Source organism: Myotis nattereri, assembly GCF_964212035.1.
Source record: "Myotis nattereri genome assembly, chromosome: 1".
Classification (NCBI taxonomy): Eukaryota; Metazoa; Chordata; class Mammalia; order Chiroptera; family Vespertilionidae; genus Myotis; species Myotis nattereri.
This window is the reverse complement of record NC_138075.1, coordinates 77,950,008-77,963,388: the sequence shown is the minus strand read 5'-3', so window position 1 is coordinate 77,963,388 and position 13,381 is coordinate 77,950,008. Positions and strand designations below refer to the sequence as shown.

Below are 13,381 nucleotides of genomic sequence, written 5' to 3'. Positions count from 1 at the left end.
GGACTGCCTGGCTTCGGTCAGAGCGAGTGCAGCTTTCTCTCCGAGCTTTGCAGCGGGTGCTGGGACTCAGAGAGGCAGAGCCCCTGGGGACAGGACTGAGAGCCGCCATAACTGCTCTCTCAGGCCCACCCTGTTGATCCTGTGCGACCCGCCCCGCCCAAGCCCTGCACAGAGGCATTTGCCGGATAGCCTCAGGCAAAGGCTAGATTAGCACCTCCCTAGAGGACAGAAGTTCTCTCACTGCTGACACAGCTGATTCTCATAGCCACTTGGCCTGGAGGTCAAACCCTCCCTGGAATTAGCTACAAGATTTAACTATAAGACTGCGCACAAAGACCACTAGGGGGTGCACCAAGGAAGCATAACAAAATGCGGAGACAAAGAAACAGGACAAAATTGTCAATGGAAGATCTAGAGTTCAGAACCACACTTTTAAGGTCTCTCAAGAACTGTTTAGAAGCCGCCGATAAACTTAATGAGTTCTACAAGAAAACTAATGAGACCCTCGATGTTATATTGGGGAATCAACTAGAAATTAAGCATACACTGACTGAAATAAAGAATATTATACAGACTCCCGACAGCAGAACAGAGGAGCGCAAGAATCAAGTCAATGATTTGAAATGCGAGGAAGCAAAAAACACCCAACCGGAAAAGCAAAATGAAAAAAGAATCCAAAAATGCGAGGATAGTGTAAGGAGCCTCTGGGACAGCTTCAGGCGTACCAACATCAGAATTATAGGGGTGCCAGAAGATGAGAGAGAGCAAGATATTAAAAACCTATTTGAAGAAATAATGACAGAAAACTTCCCTCACCTGGTGAAAGAAATGGACTTACAGGTCCAAGAAGCGCGGAGAACCCCAAACAAAAGGAATCCAAAGAGGACCACACCAAGACACATCATAATTAAAATGCCAAGAGCAAAAGATAAAGAGAGAATCTTAAAAACAGCAAGAGAAAGAAACTCAGTTACCTACAAGGGAATACCCATACGACTGTCAGCTGATTTCTCAACAGAAACTTTGCAGGCCAGAAGGGAGTGGCAAGAAATATTCAAAGTGATGAATACCAAGAACCTACAACCAAGATTACTTTATCCAGCAAAGCTATCATTCAGAATTGAAGGTCAGATAAAGAGCTTCACAGATAAGGAAAAGCTAAAGGAGTTCATCACCACCAAACCAGGATTATATGAAATGCTGAAAGGTATCCTTTAAGAAGAGGAAGAGGAAGAAAAAGGTAAAGATACAAATTATGAACAACAAATATGCATCTATCAACAAGTGAATCTAAGAATCAAGTGAATAAATAATCCGATGAACAGAATGAACTGGTGATTATAATAGAATCAGGGACATAGAAAGGGAATGGACTGACTATTCTTGGGGGGGAAAGGGGTGTCGGAGATGCGGGAAGAGACTGGACAAAAATCGTGCACCTATGGATGAGGACAGTGGGTAGGGAGTGATTGCGGATGGTGGGGCGGGAACTGGGAGGAGGGGAGTTATGGGGGGAAAAAAGAGGAACAAATGTAATAATCTGAACAATAAAGATTTAATTAAAAAAAGAAAAGAAAATGTAATAATCTGAACAATAAAGATTTAATTAAAAAAAAAAAAAAGTGTGGTTCTGAACTCAGTATCCTCCATTGACAGATTTGTCCTGTTTCTTTGTCTCCGCATTTTTTATGCTTTCTTGGTGCACCCCCTAGTGGTCTTTGTGCACAGTCTTGTTGTAGTTAAACCTTGATTGTTGTAGTTAATACTGGGGGGATTTGACCTCCAGGCCAACTGGCTATGAGAGTCAGCTGTGTCTGCAGTGGGAAAACTTCTGTCCTCTGGGCAGGTGCTAATCTAGCCTTTGCCTGAGGCTATCTGGCAAATGGCTCTGTGCAGGGCTTGGGCGGGGCGGGTCGAAGGGGATCAAACTGGGCGGGCGGAGCGAGCAGTTATGGCTGCTCTCAGTTCCGTCCCTAGGGGCTCTGCCTCACAGAGTCCCAGCAACAGCTGCAAACCTCGGAGAGAAAGCTGCCTTCGAGTTCCGACCGAAGCCAGACAATCCCGCTTCTCCCGTTTGAGTCTGGGTCCCTAGAGACTCGCCCGGATCTGGAGCTCAGAGTCTGAGACTCCCTCCCGATCGAAAACAACAGCCGCACACTCCGCCGCCAGCCCGCTCCGTGCGCACTCCGCACCTGAGTATTTCACTTCAGCACTGCGCCTCCTCTGAGTCTGGGTATGATATTCTCTTTCCTCCTGAGTGTAGAATTTCCACTCTGCCAGCCTTCCTGTGGTTCTGGATGATGTCCGTTCCGTCTTTTAGGTGTAATTTGAATTGGTTGTTTGAGGCAGCAATCTCTGGCGTTAACCTATGCCACCATCTTGGTTTCTCCCAGTAAAAACATATTTTTAAAAAAAGAATTGACGTATTTAAAATGCTGACTTTTATAATCTGTGAACATGGTAGAACCCTCCATTTGAAAAAAAAAATTGGTACCTGAGATACTATGAAAAAGTACTGTGCTCAGCTGGTGTTGCTCACTGTTTAATCGTCGAACAATGAACACGGGTTTGATTCCCAGTCAGAGCACATGCCTGGGTTGCAAGCTCAATCTCCAGTAGGGGCTTGCAGGAGGCAGCTGATCATTGATGTTTCTATCTCTCTTTCTCTCTGAAATAAAAAAAAAATTTCTTTTTAAAGTTCTGTAACAGAGGGGCTGCGTGAAAAAAGTGAAGGGATTAAGCAAAGAAAAAGCCTCATAGACACAGACAACAGTATGGTGATTACCAGAGGGAAAGGGGAGCTGGGGGGAGCTAGAAGAGGGAAAGGGGGTGATAAATGGTGATGGAAGGAGACTTGACTTGGGCTGGTGAACATACAATACAATATACAGATGATGTACAATTGTACACCTGAAACCTATAAAATTTTATTAACCAATACCACCCCAATAAATTCAATAAAAACTTTAAAAAAATATTGTAGCCCTAACTGGTTTGGCTCAGTGGATAGAGCGTCGGCCTGTGGACTGAAGCGTCCCAGGTTCGATTCTGGTCAAGGGCATGTACCTTGGTTGCAGGCATATTCCCAGTAGGAGGTGTGCAGGAGGCAGCTGATCGATGTTTCTCTCTCATCGATGTTTCTAACTCTCTATCCCTCTCCCTTCCTCTCTGTAAAAAATCAATAAAATATATTTAAAAAAAAACACCCCAAAACAAAACAGTGTAACAGCATTTTTCAAGTGGCAGATTATGGAACAGTTGCAGATTTATTCAAGGTAGTTCCTGAAATGATGGAGCTATTAAAGAAAAAATGAGTCATGATCATGTCCTAAGAAGAAAAATTATGAGAGTATTCCGCTGAAATCACAGATACTCATGGCTATTATAACAATAATCAGAAAGCTGCATTTCATAACTTGAAGAGAAATTATAACAGATGTCAGAATGCTTTTTTATGGGGCTATTATGTGTGTTTTTTAAAACAGTGGTTTCAAACAATTATTTTTGAAATTTTCTAATCCTGTAATAAAATATAATAAAGTCTTCCACAGCTTTAAAAAAAACCAAAAAATAAATAAAAATGTATTGTAACAGGTGTCTGTTAGCAGAGGATAATTTACACAGAACTTCTGAGTCATCTGTCCACTCCCACCTACAGCTCTGTAAGTAATTACCTTTAATACATTGTTTTATTCTATGGAGTTGCCTGTATTGTTCTTCCCTCTGACGATACCATCTTATTAAAGTGGCCATTACACCTTTGCCCTACCACTGGGCACAGTTATACTTCAACACTGGAAAAAAGTTTTCAATATGTGCACACATGCCTGTGCACACACATATTGTCACAATGTGAGGTAGGTGATGGCTCTGTTAAGTAATCTTATTGTAGTAATTATTTTGCAATATACATATATGTAAAGGGTGGGTCAAAAGTAGGTTTACAATAATAAAAGAATAAATTTTTGCATATTCACATTTGCATATTTTTCCCAACCTGCATATAAAAATATTACATTGTATAGCTTAAACTTATTAATTATATATGCCAATTATATCTCAATAAAGTTTTGGGGAAAGCTCTGAGGAATAGACAAACAATTCTACTAGAACTAAATGTAAATTTAGCTGGGTGTAGGATACAAGGTCAATAAACAAAAATCAACTGCATTTCTAAACACTAAACATGAACAATTTGAAAATTAATAAAACTGTTTACAGGAGCATCAAAAACAAGATACATTTAATAGTAAATTTGACAAAGTATATGTGAGACTTGTACACTGAACGTTATAAAACATACTGATAAAATATGTAAAAGGCCTAATTAAATGGAGAGATACACTATGCTCATAGATTGCAAGACTCAGTATTGTTCAGATGTTAATTCTTCTAAAAATTATTTACAGCAAGTTCAATATAAAGTATGGCATTTTAATAGAAATTGACAAGTAATTAATACATTTACATGAAAAATGTAGAACACCTAGAATAGACAAAAAAAGGAACAAAGTTGGAGGACTTACAGTATCTGATTTCAAAGTATCCTATAAAGCATCAATAAGACAGTGTGGTACTGGCATAAGAATAGACATTTGGCCCTAGCTGGTTTGGCTCAATGGATAGAGCATCGACCTGGGGACTGAAGGATCCCGGGTTCGATTCCAGTCAAGGGCACATGCCTAGATTGTGGGCTTGATCCCCAGTAGGGGGCTTGAAGGAGGCAGCCTATCAATGATTCTCTCTCATCATTGATGTTTCTATATCTCTCTCCCTCTCCCTTCCTCTCTGAAATGTCTATTCTTATGCCAGTGTGGTACTGGCATAAGAATAGACATTTGGATCAAAGGAACAGAATAGTTTCCAGAAATAAATCCACACATAAAATCAACTTATTTTAATAAAAGTGCCAAGGGACCCCTGGTTGCATGGCTCAGTTGGTTGGAGCATAGTCCTGGTTTTGGGTTTGCTCTCAGTCAGGGCACATATCTAGGTTACTTATAGCTTCTATCACCGGTTGGGGCACATATGGGAGGCAACCAATTGATGTTTCTCTCCCTCTCTCTAAAAATAAATAAAAACATATTCTTGGGTTGAGATTTTCTTTAAAAAGTGCCAACGGAGTTTAAAGGGAAAAAGGAAAGTTTTTCCAACAAAGGTTCTGGAATAACTGGATATCCCTATAGAAAAAATTCTGACTCCAACCTTTGGCTTGTACTGCATCTGTGATAATAAAAGCATAATATGCTGATTAGACCAGATGGCCGAACAGCGGAAGACCATCTGGATGACCTTCCGGACGAAGCCAGGGCTGAGAAGACCAAGGCAGCCGCTGCGGCTGTGAGGACCGAGCCCCTTGCATGACTTTCGTGCATTGGGCCTCTAGGTACATATAAAAGTTAACTTGGACTGGATCATAGTCTTGAACTTAAAGCTAAAACTATAATTTTCCTAGAAGAAAGCACAAAATAAAACCATGGGAATCGGCAAAAAATTCCTAGATAGGATACAAAATATCACTAGTCATAAAAGAAAAATTTGATAAATAGGACTTCATCAAAATTAAAAACCCTCTGCTCTTTGAAAGACACTATTAGAAAAATTAAAAGGCAAAGCACAGACTGGGAGAAAAATAATCGCAATATATGCATTTGACAAATAATTTGTATCTAAACTATGTAAATGAGTTTTCTTACAACTTAATTAAAAGCAGAGCAATCCAACGAAAAGGTAGCTATCTACAAGAGTAGATATTGGAACAAATAGCCAAAAGTCACATGAAGAGATGCTCAGTATCATTAGTCACCAAAGAAATGCAAAGTAAAACCACAGTGATGTATGAAAGGGTTGGCAATTCCAAGTACTGGTGAGTATGTATATAATTTAGTTGTAATTTTGATGTGTAACTTTCATAAATTTCTGGTAAGAATGAAGAATGGTATAATTACTTGGCAGGTTCTTATAAAAAACTAAATGTACGCCAAACAATTCTACTCTTAGGCATTTATTTAAGAGAAGTGAAAAATATAAAAAGACTTGCACATAAGTGTTCACAGCAGCTTTATTCATAATAACACCAAACTGGAAACAACTCAAATATTCATCAGTGTGTGAATAAATTCTAATACATTAATACAATGGAATACTATTCAGCAATAAAAGTAATGAGCCACTAATACACACATTAACATGGGTGAATGTCAAAAGCACTGTGCTTACTCAAAGAAGCCAGACACAAAAAATACATCATCCAATTCTATTTACATGAAATTCTAGAACAGTAAAACTAATTTATAGTGACAAAAGCAGATCAGTGATTGCCTGGAGCTGCGAGTGGGTGGGAGAGGGCAGAATTGGCTGCAGAGGGACATGAGAGTAAATATTCTATATCTTAAATACAAAACAGATAAAATTCTCAGAAGATACATGCAATAAGCTGACTACAGAACTAGAACATTTGAGAACTTCACTGGTGATTTCACATGGGACTCCAGATGTTTCCAAAAGTCAAATTGAACGATCAACCTAGGCTTTGTATTTTGTTTTCCCAGTTTTACTAATAACACAAATACAATTCAAATCCCTGAAGTATTCATTATAGTAAAAGGCATACCCTATAACAAATTGTCTGGAATTTAAAATACAACCAAGTTTGGCCTATATCCAACACTTCGAGGGCTCCTTTAAAAATTTTTTAAAATACGTTTTTATTGATTTCAGAAAGAAGAAGGAAGAGGTAGGGATAGAAACATCAATGAGAATCACCCATCAACTGCTTCCTGCATGCCACCTGCTGGAGATTGAGCTGAAAGCCAGGCACATGGCCTGACCAGGAATCTAACTGTTTCTTCCTGGTTATGGGTCCACACCACTGAGCCACACAGGCCGGGTTGGAGGGGTCCTTTTTACCAGCAAGCTTGAGACTGTGATCAGCTTTGGATTATGTTGCTTGACCAAGAAAAGCAAGATTTGCATTGTGTTTGCCAGTGTCACTTATATCTTCAACAATCAAGACATTCTTTCCAGTTCAAGTTGCGACACAATCTCTGCCAATTACTTTTATGTCCCCTGTTGACTGGTCATTACCAGTAGTTCTTCAGTCTGACAAAATATACAGTCATAGGAATGGATCTATCACTATTTCTGTTCAGTGCTTTGATTAGTCCGTAGGTCAGCAAAGAATTTATAGCAACCCTTGAGTATGCACAGGGTTAGGATGTGATGGCCTGACATCTCCTTCATCACGTCTCGAACAAACTATTGGGTCCTTTTCATAATTAGTACAGAAGGAAGAAAGACCTTTTCAAAATCCTCAGTGTAATAATTAGGCATAACAAAATAAATCTAGGTCATAACCTGGTTCATCATCACTGATCACGATGCTGGGGCTCTGGGAGGGCTCCAGGACTCAGGACAGTCTGAGGAGGATGAAGCTGGGTCCAAGGTCATGGCGGAGACGCAGCAGGAGGCAGCACCAGACAGGAAAGCAGAGGTTTTTTTAAATATTCTATACCTTGATTAGATGGTGGTTTTATAGGTGAATATATTTATCAAAACTCAAAAACTATTCACTTAAATAGGTGCATTTTATGTTATACATCAATAAATTTGATTTATAAGTGGAAAAAGTTTATAGAATTAGTCACTGTTGAACAGTATTCTTGCCTAGGTTTTCTATGTATTGCAAATGAACGTACAAAATTAGTTTTTGGGATAATTACTTTATTTTTTACTTTTTAAGTATATTTTTATTGATTTCAGAGAGGAAGAAAGAGGGAGAGAGAGATAGAAACATCAATGATGAGAGAGAATCATTGATTGGCTGCCTCCTGCATGATCCCTAGGGATTGAGCCCACAACCCAGGCATGTGCCCTTGACTGGAATCGAACCTGGGACCCTTCAGTCCACAGGCTGACGCTCTATCCACCGAGCCAAACTGGCTAGGGCACTTTATTTTTTTTATTTCAAAGACTAGTTTATTGATATTTAGAGAGAGAGAACATGGATTGGCTGACTCCTGCAGGCCCCCCTACAGGGGATCTTTAGGCATGTGCCCTGACCAGGAATTGAATCAGCGACCTTTTGGTGTATGGGGCAATGAATGCCCAACCAATTGAGTCACACCCGGCCAGGGCTAATTTTTAACCCAGCATGAATATTTGTTGTTTGATCGGTGCAAATAAAGTGCTTCGGGAGTTCTGAGGAGAGATTATTTCTAACTAAGGATGGCTTCATGGAGGAAACCATTTTTTTAAAAAAGATTTTTTAAAATTGAATTTTAGAGAGAGAGGAAGGGAGAGGGAGAGAGAAACATGGATGTGAGAGCCCAACCAATGGGCTGCCTCCTGCATGACCCCCACTGGAGAGAGCCCACAACCCAAGCATGTTCCCTGACCAGGAACTGAACTGGCAACCTTTCAGTGCACTGGAGGATGCCCAACTGAGTCGCACTGGCCAAGGACTGCATGCCCTTAGATTCTTGGGCTCTAGTAACACCACCACCTCCCATGGTTCCTCCAGCCTAGGGTGTGACAGCAGCTGCCCACTGTGACCCACTTCTGGATTGCTTCACTATTCCCCATTTGTCTTCCTAGTCCTTCTGAGATAGACTATGTACGATGTGGAATAGTTGCAATGGATAAAAGCTACAGGAACTATCAAGAAGACAGTAAGACCCTCCCCCCCCCCACACACACACACCAGATTTATGGCTTAAAACCCACAGAGACCAGCTCGATCCAACAAGGTGACTGATTTCACCTAATGGTCACCCCTAGCCTCATTATAGACCATGTAATACATTAGCATGCTAAAACAACGCACCCCGAGCTTCCCTGATCAGAAATGGAAAGCCCATAAAAGAATACAGAATGGCTGATGGAGCGCCTCTGAGAAATCTCCATCCCTTTCTGGGAAGATCCTGAATATTCCCCACCTTATTGGATACCCTACCTCCCCACCCCCACTCCCAATTAAATGAACCTCAATAAAGGAAGCAAATTCCTCTAAAGGGGTCTGGCTGCTCTGTCTGTCAAGTAGCCCATTCTGTCTCATGGCTTCACTAGTAAAATCACTTGCACTTTAAATTCTGTGCTGGAGTTTGAATTCTCTCCTTCATGAAGCCAAGAACCTACAATGGGTCCCGGACTCTCAGGTCCCCAGACACCTGCATCCTCTCTATTTACCAATTCCGTGTGGTACAATTCCTCTGCCATACTTCACGTGGGTTCTGTTTCCTTGCTTGCCCCTGACTAATATAGCTTAGTGACAATCTGTAATTGTGTTTTTGCTCCAGACTCGACTGCTTTGTGAAATGGGGCCAGTAATCAACAAATTGCACTTCTGCTTCACCATCTGGCTCCCTATTCAACTCTGCCAGGAGAGGGTGCTAGAGGGAGCTGGAAGGCTAGCGGTGGGAAGAATGACTTGCTCCTTCTTGTTCATTCCATGTGGGCTGCTTATCTAATTGTATTTTCTGTGAGCAGCTCCCAGCAGTCTTCTTCACTCCACCAGTTCTTGTCCTACCGGTCGCTGAATTCGGTTTTCAATTTTTCCAACACTTGCAGAAGCAATCTTGTCACATCCCCTCAGAGACACCAGCATCAGTTGGCTTGTGCTCCCTCCTCAGATATCTGAATTTCAGTTGTGACAGGGCCCTTCTTTAAGCTTCAAAATTCAAATAGCCCTAGCTCTTCCCTCTGTTCCCTCAGCAGTGAGGGCGGGAGCTGCTTTCTGCAGTTGCTACTTCTATGCAGCCTGTACAGTTACATAATTAACAACTTTAGATCTACGTAACCATCCTATATATTCAACTCTTTGTTCAAATAATTGGTGTGGTTTCTGTCTCTTTACTGGATCCTGACTGTAACAGTTGTGGAGCTGGATTTTGGGTTTGGTTTTGAACATATTGAATTTGCAGTGACAGTAGGCTATCCAAGTAGAGATAAAAATCTTGTAAATAGATGGAAGCACACCACTGGAGTTTGCAGGAGATATAAGGAGTTGAAAATATTTTCTTACTCTCAGCACTGATGTGACGATGGAAACTGTAAGACTACATGAATTCTCTGGGTGAGTTGTGTGGGGAGCTAAGAGCAGACAGTTGACAATGGTCTCATGTATACTCACAAAGGAAAAACAGCAAAATTAAAACAAAAATTATAAAATTGAAGATACAAATGTTACTGGAAAGGGGACCTGGCCCTGAGTGGGTCTACGTAGGGCCAGGTGGTGGTGTGTGGGTTCTTAACTTTGTGCAGGAAAGATTTCACAATATGAGTCCAGGTGATTTTTAGAGGACGTGTTGTAGGCTGCGGGAATGGCACCAGTGTTAGACCCATGGGGTCAGACCAGACCTTGATTCAGCACCCTGGGTACTTGAATTCAGAATCAGGACTCAAACTATAAGAGAACATTTATTTATACAATCACAGAGGTAGAAAGAGTAATTTGTAGAAGAGATGGGCTGAGGAAATGAGTTATGGAGGCAAAGGAAGGACCCTAGAAGCTTGGGAGTGAGGAAGGTAAATGGTAATGAAAAGGAAAACGGGTGGCTTGCAACCTAGTTCAGTATCTAGTTAAAACTATAGTCTGTCTTCCCCACTCTGACTGAACTTGGGCGGAGCTGCAGAACCTAACCCCAGGGCCCCTCCACAGCTGACTTGGGTGGAGCTGCGGGGACCCTCAGGGGCCCACCACAGGAGGAGATATGTAGGTCAGAGCCTCCCCATGAGTTCAGTTCAGGCTTTGGATCCGGAATTCCCCTGGACTAGCAGATCTGTGAAATAAAGGTTAAACTTTCCTCCCGCAGAGTGCTGGCTGATCATTCTGCCCTGTACTCGGCCACAACAGTAACACACCTGGGGGTAGGGGTGGGAATGGGGAAGGGAAAAGGAAATGGTGTGGGTGTGCTCCCAGGAGGGGGAATGCACTGAGTCCCCTCCTAGGGGTTTTAAGGGTGGTGATTTTAGGGACCGTCTCAGGGGAAGATCTCAACAGAATATTCAGCACTTTTCCAGTTGTGTCCTTTCAGGATAGGGGTCTCCGCTGATTGGCCAGCACCAGGGTGGGGGTCATTATTCAATGGGGCTGGTCCTGAGGTCAGCTTTGGTGTCGCTTGTCTGGTTTTGCTGTTTTTCTGGGCCTGGAGCTGAAATACAACTGAAGCCTAGATATTACCTCTAGGGAGGAAAGATCAGGGAGTCCAAACCGTATGACTAGCAATATGCTAGGGGAGGAAAGGTCACCCCGGGGACAAGGTCCCAGCCTCCAAATATCCTTTGCTAGGCATTTGGGCTTTCTCCACCGTGGTGACCTTCTGTACCTGGCCCATCGTCCTTGCTCTGCTCATGCCTGTCTAACTAACTGCCTACCTCACTGCTAATAGTACAGTGGTAGTGCAGAAGGTTACAAAAATTGTAAGAAAATTTTATTACCTACTGGACTGGGGATCAGCTCATTACACTTAGTGCTACTATGTGTCAGGGCCCATTGTGTGTGTAGTTTACAGCCCACAGTGGTTCTAAGCCTTTTCTCTCCTTTATCGCAGACTGGATGCCCCTTAGCGCCTGTACCTTCCTCTGCTTTCCTTCTACTTTCCTGAAAAAATAAAGAAAAAACCATGTGAGGTGAGCCTTTCAGGGATGGGGAACATCCGGCCTTCGGGCCATATAAGGCCCAGGAAATCATTTGGTCTGGCTCTGCCAAGGCATTAGGGGTGCGTTAATTAAATGTTTGACCAAATAGAGCAGGCTAATTTTTATTTATTTTTATTTTAAAATATATTTTATTGATTTTTTACAGAGAGGAAGGGAGAGGGATAGAGAACTAGAAACATCGATGAGATAGAAACATCAATCAGCTGCCTCCTGTACAACCCCCACTGGGGATGTGCCCGCAACCAAGGTACATGCCCTTGACCGGAATCGAACCTGGGACCCTTCAGTCCGAAGGCCGACACTCTATCCACTGAGCCAAACCGGTTAGGGCAGCAAGCTAATTTTTAAATTGACAATTTTGTATGGCCCATGATTGATGTTATAAATATCTAAATGGCCCTAGCCTGTTTTGTTTAGTGGATAGAGTGTCGGCCTGCAGACTGAAGGGTCCCAGGTTCGATTCTGGTCAAGGACACATGCCTGGGTTGTGGGCTCGATCCCCAGTAGGCGGTGTGCAGGAGGCAGCTGATCAATGATTCCCTCTCGTCATTGATGTTTCTATCTCTCTCCAACTCCTTTCCTCTCTGAAATCAATCAATCAACCATTCAATCAATCAATCAATCAATCAATAAGTATCCAAATGGCCCTTGGCAGAAAGAAAGGTTCTCCTTCCCTGCAATCCATTCCAAAATACTTCTCCATTTCCGCCCCCCCCTCTATCTCAGACAATATACCAAATTTCCTCTTTTTTTTTTTAAAAAATATATTTTATTGATTTTTTACAGGGAGGAAGGGAGAGAGATAGAGAGTTAGAAACATCGGTGAGAGAGAAACATCGACCAGCTGCCTCCTGCACACCTCCCACCGGGGATGTGCCCGCAACCAAGGCACATGCCCTTGACCGGAATCGAACCCGGGACCCTCCAGTCCGCAGGCGGATGCTCTATCCACTGAGCCAAACCGGTTTGGCCAAGTTTCCTCTTTTTAAGTGTAAACTATCCTTGTGCTCTCAATTCTATTTGTTTTCTCCCTCATGGGTGCTATAAACATCTAGAATTAAGACTTTCTCGCTTAATTATCTCCTTACATGTTTAGCTTACACATCTTCAATTTTCTCTTCTCTCCTCTGCCTGCAGAGATATTCTTCTTCCCTGTGCTGAAAATAACACAACACAACATAAGACAAAACAAAAAAACAGCAAACCCCCAAACCTTCATTTGACCGTGGTGCAGCTCAGGCCATTTTTTTCATCCTTTTATTGTTACACGTTTAAGGATGGAACGCCATGTTCTCAATGCACAGTCACTTCTAGTTCCACGCTCTTGACTTCTGCTGTTCTTCAGCCCCTGTCTCTGTCATTTAAACTGTTCACTGAAAGGCAATCCTAGCTTCCTAGGCATAAAACACAGTGGATTTTTCTCAGCTTTCATTCTCTTAGACTTCTGTATGGCACTTGACACTGTTGATTATTCTCTTTCTAAAACTCTCCTCTCTTGGTTTTCATGATCAAACCTATAATTTTCTTCTCATCTTTTTGCTCTAAGCTTTTCAAAACAGTTTGGATGGCTGCATATACTGAGCTTAATTTCCAACTTGTCTATTGCAGTTTGAAGGAGGCATGAAGAAATTAGTGGGTGAAACCAAAAGCTGATTGCTGCTCAGGTGGACTTTGTAGGATGATGCCCCTCGATGTTAAAGTCTTCCTCAGCTTGGGAGGTCTA

The 13,381-nt window shown here is 42.0% G+C and overlaps 1 long non-coding RNA gene and 1 pseudogene across 2 annotated transcripts in view; one reads left to right on the top strand and one right to left on the bottom strand.

The window, feature by feature from the left end:
* LOC308528750 overlaps positions 1–13,381 on the top strand; it is an 852,227-nt gene that overhangs the window by 99,472 nt on the left and 739,374 nt on the right. The gene's annotated exons all lie outside the window — the stretch shown is intronic.
* LOC308527661 (hypoxanthine-guanine phosphoribosyltransferase-like) lies at positions 6,856–11,333 on the bottom strand (annotated as a pseudogene). Its single transcript has 2 exons — positions 11,325–11,333; positions 6,856–7,390 (listed from the first exon to the last, which is right to left on the bottom strand). The product of its transcript is annotated as a hypoxanthine-guanine phosphoribosyltransferase-like (transcript).